The sequence below is a fragment of the Leptosomus discolor genome, unplaced genomic scaffold (genome assembly GCF_034619465.1).
Source record: "Leptosomus discolor isolate bLepDis1 unplaced genomic scaffold, bLepDis1.hap2 HAP2_SCAFFOLD_41, whole genome shotgun sequence".
In the NCBI taxonomy this organism is placed as follows: Eukaryota; Metazoa; Chordata; class Aves; order Leptosomiformes; family Leptosomidae; genus Leptosomus; species Leptosomus discolor.
The window spans coordinates 2,052,582-2,061,478 of NW_028237908.1; positions in this window are offsets into that span (position 1 = coordinate 2,052,582).

The following is an 8,897-nucleotide window of genomic DNA, read 5'->3' on the forward strand; positions in this document are numbered from 1 at the left end:
ATATAGATTTCAAACCCAAATTCTAGAGTTAAATCCCAACATCTAGAGTTACAGCCCAACTTCCAGAGTTAAAGTCCAAAATCTAGAGGTAAACACCAATACCTAGAGGTAGAGCCCAAAATCTAGAGATAAAGCCCAACATCTAGAGATAAAGCCAGATATATAGATTTAAAATCCAAAATCTGGAGGTAAAGCCCAACATCTAGAGCTAAAGACCCAAATCTAGATGTAAAGCCCAATTGCTAGATCTAAAGTCAAATACTCTAGAGGTAAAGCCCAACATGTAGAGGTAAAGACTAAGATCTAGAGGTGAATTCCAATATCTAGTGTTAAAGGCCGACACCTACAGTTAAAGCCAAACATCTAGATGTAAAACCCAACTTCTAGAGGTAAAGCCGAATATCTAGAGTTAAAGCGCATACTTTAGAGTAAAGCACAAAATCTAGAGTTAAAGCCCAACATCTAGAGGGAAAGCCCAGAATCTAGATGTAAAGCCTAACATCTAGAGGTGAATTCCAAAATCAAGTGTTAAGGCCTGACATCTACAGTTAAATCCAACCATATAGATATAACCCCCAACTTCTAGAGGTAAGGCCCAAAATCTAGAGGTAAAGCCCAACAGCTAGAGTTAAAGCCGAACGTCTTGAGGTAAAGCCCAAAGTCTAGAGTTAAAGCCCAATTTCTAGAGGTAAAGCCCAACATCTAGACGTAAAGCCAGATATCTGAAGGTAAAGCCCAACATCTAGAGGGAAAGCCAAATATATAGATTTAAAACCCAAAATCTAGAGGTAAAGCCCAACTTCTAGATCTAAAGCCCAAAATCTAGATGTAAAGCCCAACTTCTAGATCTAAAGCCCAAAATCTAGTTCTAAAGCCCAAATTCTAGATCTAACTCCCAAAATCTAGAGATAAAGACCAATATCTAGAGGTTAAACCCAACATCTAGAGGTAAAGCCAGATATCTAGAGGTAAAGCCCAACATCTAGAGGAAAAGCCAAATATATAGATTTAAACCCCAAAATCTAGAGATAAAGCTGAACATCTAAATGTAAAGCAAAACATCTAGATGTAATCCAAACATCTAGAGGTAAAGCCTAACATCTAGAGGTGAAGCAAAACATATAGATGTACAACCCAACATCTAGAGATAAAGACCAACATCTAAATGTAAAGCAAAACTTCTAGATATAAAACCCTACATCTAGAGGTAAAGTCCAATATCTAGACCTAAAGACCAACATCTAGAGGTAAAACCCAACATCTAGTGGTAAAGCCCAACGTCTGGAGGTAAAGCCCAGATTCTAGAGAGAAGCCAAAAATCCAGATGGAAAAACCAAAACCTAGAGGTAAAGCCCAACATCTAGAGGTAAAGCCAGATATCTAGGGGTAAAGCCCAACATCTGCAGGAAAAGCCAAATATATAGAATTAAATCCCAAAATCTAGAGGTAAAGCCCAATATCTAGACGTAAAGCCCAAAATCTAGATGTAAAGCCCAAATTCTAGATCTAAAGCCCAAAATCTAGATGTAAAGTCCAAATTCTAGATCTAACACCCAAAATCTAGAGATAAAGACCAATATCTAGATTTAAAACCCAACATCTAGAGGTAAAGCCAGATATCTAGAGGTAAAGCCCAACATCTAGAGGAAAAGCAAAATATATAGATTTAAAACCCAAATTCTAGAGTTAAATCCCAACATCTAGAGGTAAATCCCAAAGTCTAGATGTAAAGCTAAACTTCCAGATTTAAAGTCAAAAATCTAAATGTAAACACCAATACCTAGAGGTAGAGCCCAAAATGTAGAGGTAAAGCCCAACATCTAGAGATAAAGCCAGATATATAGATCTAAACCCCAAAATCTAGAGGTGAAGCCCAATATCTAGACGTAAAGCCCAAAATCTAGATGTAAAGCCCAACTTCTAGATCTAAAGCCCAAAATCTAGATGTAAAGCCCAAATTCTAGATCTAATGCCCAAAATCTAGAGATAAAGACCAATATCTAGAGGTAAAACCCAACATCTAGAGGTAAAGCCAGATATCTAGAGGTAAAGCCCAACAGCTAGAGTTAAAGCCGAACGTCTTGAGGTAAATCCCAAAGTCTAGAGTTAAAGCCCAATTTCTAGAGGTAAAGCGCAACATCTAGACGTAAAGCCAGATATCTGAAGGTAAAGCCCAACATCTAGAGGGAAAGCCAAATATATAGATTTAAAACCCAAAATCTAGAGGTAAAGCCCAACTTCTAGATCTAAAGCCCAAAATCTAGATGTAAAGCCCAACTTCTAGATCTAAAGCCCAAAATCTAGATCTAAAGCCCAAATTCTAGATCTAACTCCCAAAATCTAGAGATAAAGACCAATATCTAGAGGTTAAACCCAACATCTAGAGGTAAAGCCCAACGTCTGGAGGTAAAGCCCAGATTCTAGAGAGAAGCCAAAAATCCAGATGGAAAAACCAAAACCTAGAGGTAAAGCCCAACATCTAGAGGTAAAGCCAGATATCTAGGGGTAAAGCCCAACATCTGGAGGAAAAGCCAAATATATAGAATTAAATCCCAAAATCTAGAGGTAAAGCCCAATATCTAGACGTAAAGCCCAAAATCTAGATGTAAAGCCCAAATTCTAGATCTAACGCCCAACATCTAGTGATAAAGACCAATATCTAGAGGTAAAACCCAACATCTAGAGGTAAAGCCAGATATCTAGAGGTAAAGCCCAACATCTAGAGGAAAAGCAAAATATATAGATTTCAAACCCAAATTCTAGAGTTAAATCCCAACATCTAGAGGTAAATCCCAAAGTCTAGATGTAAAGCTCAACTTTCGGATTTAAAGTCAAAAATCTAAATGTAAATACCAATACCTAGATGTAGGGCCCGAAATGTAGAGGTAAAGCCCAACATCTAGAGATAAAGCCAGATATATAGATCTAAAGCCCAACATCTAGAGGTGAAGCCCAATATCTAGACGTAAAGCCCAAAATCTAGATGTAAAGCCCGACTTCTAGATCTAAAGCCCAAAATCTAGATGTAAAGCCCAAATTCTAGATCTAACACCCAAAATCTAGAGGTAAAGCCCAATATCTAGACGTAAAGCCCAAAATCTAGATGAAAAGCACAACTTCTAGATCTAAAGCCCAAAATATAGATGTAAATCCCAACTTCTAAATCTAAAGCCCAACATCTAGAGGTAAAGCCCAATATTTAGAGTTTAAGCGCATCATTTAGAGGTAAAGCCCAAAATCTAGATGTAAAGCCCAACTTCTAGAGGTAAAGCCCATCATCTAGTCCTACAGCCTAATGGCTGCAGGTAAAGCCCAGCTTACAGAGGTGAAGGCAAACATCACGATGTAAAACCCAAAATCTAGAGGTAAAGCCCAACATCTAGAGGAAAAGCCAAATATATAGATTTAAAACCCAAAATCTAGAGGTAAAGCCCAATATCTAGACCTAAAGCCCAATATCTAGCCGTAAAGCCCAAAATCTAGATGAAAAGCACAACTTCAGGATCTAAAGCCCAACATCTAGAGGTAAAGACCAATATCTAGAGGTAAAACCCAACATCTAGAGGTAAAGCCAGATATCTAGAGGTAAAGCCCAACGTCTGGAGGTAAAGCCCATCATCTAGTCCTACAGCCCAATGTCTGCAGGTAAAGCCCAACTTACAGAGGTGAAGGCAAACATCTAGATGTAAAACCCCAAATCTAGAGGTAAAGCCCAACATCTAGAGGAAAAGCCAAATATATATATATTTAAAACCCAAAATCTAGAGGTAAAGCCCAACATCTAGAGGAAAAGCAAAATATATAGATTTCAAACCCAAATTCTAGAGTTAAATCCCAACATCTAGTTGTAAAGCCCAACTTCCAAAGTTAAAGTCCAAAATCTAGAGGTAAACACCAATACCTAGTGTTAGAGCCCAAAATCTAGAGGTAAAGCCCAACATCTAGAAGAAAAGCCAAATATATAGATTTAAAACCCAAAATCTAGAGATAAAGCCGAACATCTAAATGTACAGCAAAACATCTAGATGTAATCCAAACATCTAGAGGTAAAGCCTAACATCTAGAGGTGAAGCACAACATATAGAGGTATAACCCAACATCTAGAGATAAAGACCAACATCTAAATGTAAAGCAAAACATCTAGATGTAAACCCCTACATCTAGAGGTAAAGTCCAATATCTAGACCTAAAGACCAACATCTAGAGGTAAAACCCAAAATCTAGTGGTAAAGACCAACGTCTGGAGGTAAAGCCCAGATTCTAGAGAGAAGCCAAAAATCCAGATGGAAAACCCAAAATCTAGAGGAAAAGCCCAACATCTACAGGTAAATCCAGATATCTAGGGGTAAAGCCCAACATCTAGAGGAAAAGCCAAATATATCGATATAAAACCCAAAGTCTAGAGGTAAAGCCCAATAACTAGACGTAAAGCCCAAAATCTAGATGAAAAGCACAACTTCTAGATCTAAATCCCAACATCTAGAGGTAAAGACCAATAGCTAGAGGTAAAACCCAACATCTAGAGGTAAAGCCAAATATCTATAGGTAAAGCCCAACGTCTGGAGGTAAAGCCCATCATCTAGTCCTACAGCCCAATGTCTGCAGGTAAAGCCCAACTTACAGAGGTGAAGGCAAACATCTAGATGTAAAACCCCAAATCTAGAGGTAAAGCCCAACATCTAGAGGAAAAGCCAAATATATATATATTTAAAACCCAAAATCTAGAGGTAAAGCCCAACATCTAGAGGAAAAGCCAAATATATAGAGTTAAAACCCAAAATCTAGAGGTAAAGCCCAATATCTAGACGTAAAGCCCAAAATCTAGATGTAAAGCCCAGCTTCTAGATCTAAAGCCCAAAATCTAGATGTAAAGCCCAAATTCTAGATCTAACACCCAAAATCTAGAGGTAAAGACCAATATCTAGAGGCAAAACCCAACATCTAGAGGTAAAGCCAGATATCTAGAGGTCAAGCCCTACATCTAGAGGAAAAGCAAAATATATAGATTTAAAACCCCAAATCTAGAGGTAAAGCCCAACATCTAGAAGAAAAGCCAAATATATAGATTTAAAATCAAAAATCTAGAGGTAAAGCCCAACATCTACAGGTAAATCCAGATATCTAGGGGTAAAGCCCAACATCTAGAGGAAAAGCAAAATATATAGATTTCAAACCCAAATTCTAGAGTTAAATCCCAACATCTAGGGGTAAACCCCAACTTCCAGAGTTAAAGTCCAAAATCTAGAGGTAAACACCAATACCTAGAGTTAGAGCCCAAAATCTAGAGATATGCCAAATATATAGATTTAAAACCCGAAATCTAGAGATAAAGCCGAACATCTAAATGTAAAGCAAAACATCTAGATGTAATCCAAACATCTAGAGGTAAAGCCTAACATCTAGAGGTGAAGCACAACATATAGAGGTATAACCCAACATCTAGAGATAAAGACCAACATCTAAACGTAAAGCAAAACATCTAGATGTAAAACCCTACATCTAGAGGTAAAGTCCAATATCTAGACCTAAAGACCAACATCTAGAGGTAAAACCCAACATCTAGTGGTAAAGCCCAACGTCTGGAGGTAAAGCCCAGATTCAAGAGAGAAGCCAAAAATCCAGATGGAAAACCCAAAATCTAGAGGTAAAGCCCAACATCTACAAATAAATCCAGATATCTAGGGGTAAAGCCCAACATCTAGAGGAAAAGCCAAATATATAGAGTTAAAACCCAAAATCTAGAGGTAAAGCCCAATATCTAGACGTAAAGCCCAAAATCTAGATGTAAAGCCCAGCTTCTAGATCTAAAGCCCAAAATCTAGATGTAAAGCCCAAATTCTAGATCTAACACCCAAAATCTAGAGGTAAAGCCCAACATCTAGAGGAAAAGCAAAATATATGGATTTCAAACCCAAATTCTAGAGTTAAATCCCAAAATCTAGAGGTAAAGCCCAACTTCCAGAGTTAAAGTCCAAAATCTAGAGGTAAACACCAATACCTAGAGTTAGAGCCCAAAATCTAGAGATATGCCAAATATATAGATTTAAAACCCAAAATCTAGAGATAAAGCTGAACGTCTAAATGTAAAGCAAAACATCTAGATGTAATCCAAACATCTAGAGAAAAGCCTAACATCTAGAGATGAAGCACAACATATAGAGGTATAACCCAACATCTAGAGATAAAGACCAACATCTAAATGTAAAGCAAAACATCTAGATGTAAAACCCTACATCTAGAGGTAAAGTCCAATATCTAGACCTAAAGACCAACATCTAGAGGTAAAACCCAACATCTAGTGGTAAAGACCAACGTCTGGAGGTAAAGCCCAGATTCAAGAGAGAAGCCAAAAATCCAGTTGGAAAACCCAAAATCTAGAGGTAAAGTCCAACATCTAGAGGAAAAGCCAAATATATAGATATAAAACCCAAAATCTAGAGGTAAAGCCCAATATCTAGACGTAAAGCCCAAAATCTAGATGAAAAGCACAACTTCTATAACTAAAGCCCAACATCTAGAGGTAAAGACCAATATCTAGAGGTAAAACCCAACATCTAGAGGTAAAGCCAGATATCTAGAGGTAAAGCCCAACGTCTGGAGGTAAAGCCCATCATCTAGTCCTACAGCCCAATGTCTGCAGGTAAAGCCCAACTTACAGAGGTGAAGGCAAACATCTAGATGTAAAACCCCAAATCTAGAGGTAAAGCCCAACATCTAGAGGAAAAGCCAAATATATATATATATTTAAAACCCAAAATCTAGAGGTAAAGCCCAACATTTAGAGGTAAAGCCAGATATCTAGGGGTAAAGCCCAACGTCTGGAGGTAAAGCCCATCATCTAGTCCTACAGCCCAATGTCTGCAGGTAAAGCCCAACTTACAGAGGTGAAGGCAAACATCTAGATGTAAAACCCAAAATCTAGAGCTAAAGCCCAACATCTAGAGGAAAAGCCAAATATATATATATTTAAAACCCAAAATCTAGAGGTAAAGCCCAACATCTAGAGGTAAAGCCAGATATCTAGGGGTAAAGCCCAACATCTAGAGGAAAAGCCAAATATATAGATTTAAAACCCAAAATCTAGAGGTAAAGCCGAATATCTAGACGTAAAGCACAAAATCTAGATGTAAAGCCCAGCTTCTAGATCTAAAGCCCAAAATCTAGATGTAAAGCCTAACATCTAGAGGTGAATTCCAAAATCAAGTGTTAAGGTCTGACATCTACAGTTAAATCCAACCATATAGATATAACCCCCAACTTCTAGAGGTAAGGCCCAAAATCTAGAGGTAAAGCCCAACAGCTAGAGTTAAAGCCGAACGTCTTGTGGTAAAGCCAAAAGTCTAGAGTTAAAGCCCAACTTCTAGAGGTAAAGCCCAACTTCCAGAGTTAAAGTCCAAAATCTAGAGGTAAACACCAATACCTAGAGTTAGAGCCCAAAATCTAGAGATATGCCAAATATATAGATTTAAAACCCGAAATCTAGAGATAAAGCCGAACATCTAAATGTAAAGCAAAACATCTAGATGTAATCCAAACATCTAGAGGTAAAGCCTAACATCTAGAGGTGAAGCACAACATATAGAGGTATAACCCAACATCTAGAGATAAAGACCAACATCTAAATGTAAAGCAAAATATCTAGATGTAAAACCCTACATCTAGAGGTAAAGTCCAATATCTAGACCTAAAGACCAACATCTAGAGGTAAAACCCAACATCTAGTGGTAAAGCCCAACGTCTGGAGGTAAAGCCCAGATTCTGGAGAGAAGCCAAAAATCCAGATGGAAAACCCAAAATCTAGAGGTAAAGCCCAATATCTAGACGTAAAGCCCAAAATCTAGATGAAAAGCACAACTTCTAGATCTAAAGCCCAAAATCTGGATGTAAAGCCCAAATTCTAGATCTAACACCCAAAATCTAGAGGTAAAGTCCAATATCTAGAGGTAAAACCCAACATCTAGAGGTAAAGCCAGATATCTAGAGGTAAAGCCCAACATCTAGAGGAAAAGCAAAATATATAGATTTCAAACCCAAATTCTAGACTTAAATCCCAACATCTAGGGGTAAACCCCAACTTCCAGAGTTAAAGTCCAAAATCTAGAGGTAAACACCAATACCTAGAGTTAGAGCCCAAAATCTAGAGATATGCCAAATATATAGATTTAAAACCCAAAATCTAGAGATAAATCCGAACATCTAAATGTAAAGCAAAACATCTAGATGTAATCCAAACATCTAGAGGTAAAGCCTAACATCTAGAGGTGAAGCAAAACATATAGATGTACAACCCAACATCTAGAGATAAAGACCAACATCTAAATGTAAAGCAAAACTTCTAGATATAAAACCCTACATCTAGAGGTAAAGTCCAATATCTAGACCTAAAGACCAACATCTAGAGGTAAAACCCAACATCTAGTGGTAAAGCCCAACGTCTGGAGGTAAAGCCCAGATTCTAGAGAGAAGCCAAAAATCCAGATGGAAAAACCAAAACCTAGAGGTAAAGCCCAACATCTAGAGGTAAAGCCAGATATCTAGGGGTAAAGCCCAACATCTGCAGGAAAAGCCAAATATATAGAATTAAATCCCAAAATCTAGAGGTAAAGCCCAATATCTAGACGTAAAGCCCAAAATCTAGATGTAAAGCCCAAATTCTAGATCTAAAGCCCAAAATCTAGATGTAAAGTCCAAATTCTAGATCTAACACCCAAAATCTAGAGATATAGACCAATATCTAGATTTAAAACCCAACATCTAGAGGTAAAGCCAGATATCTAGAGATAAAGCCCAACATCTAGAGGAAAAGCAATATATATAGATTTCAAACCCAAATTCTAGAGTTAAATCCCAACATGTAGAGGTAAATCCCAAAGTCTAGATGTAAAGCTAAACTTCCA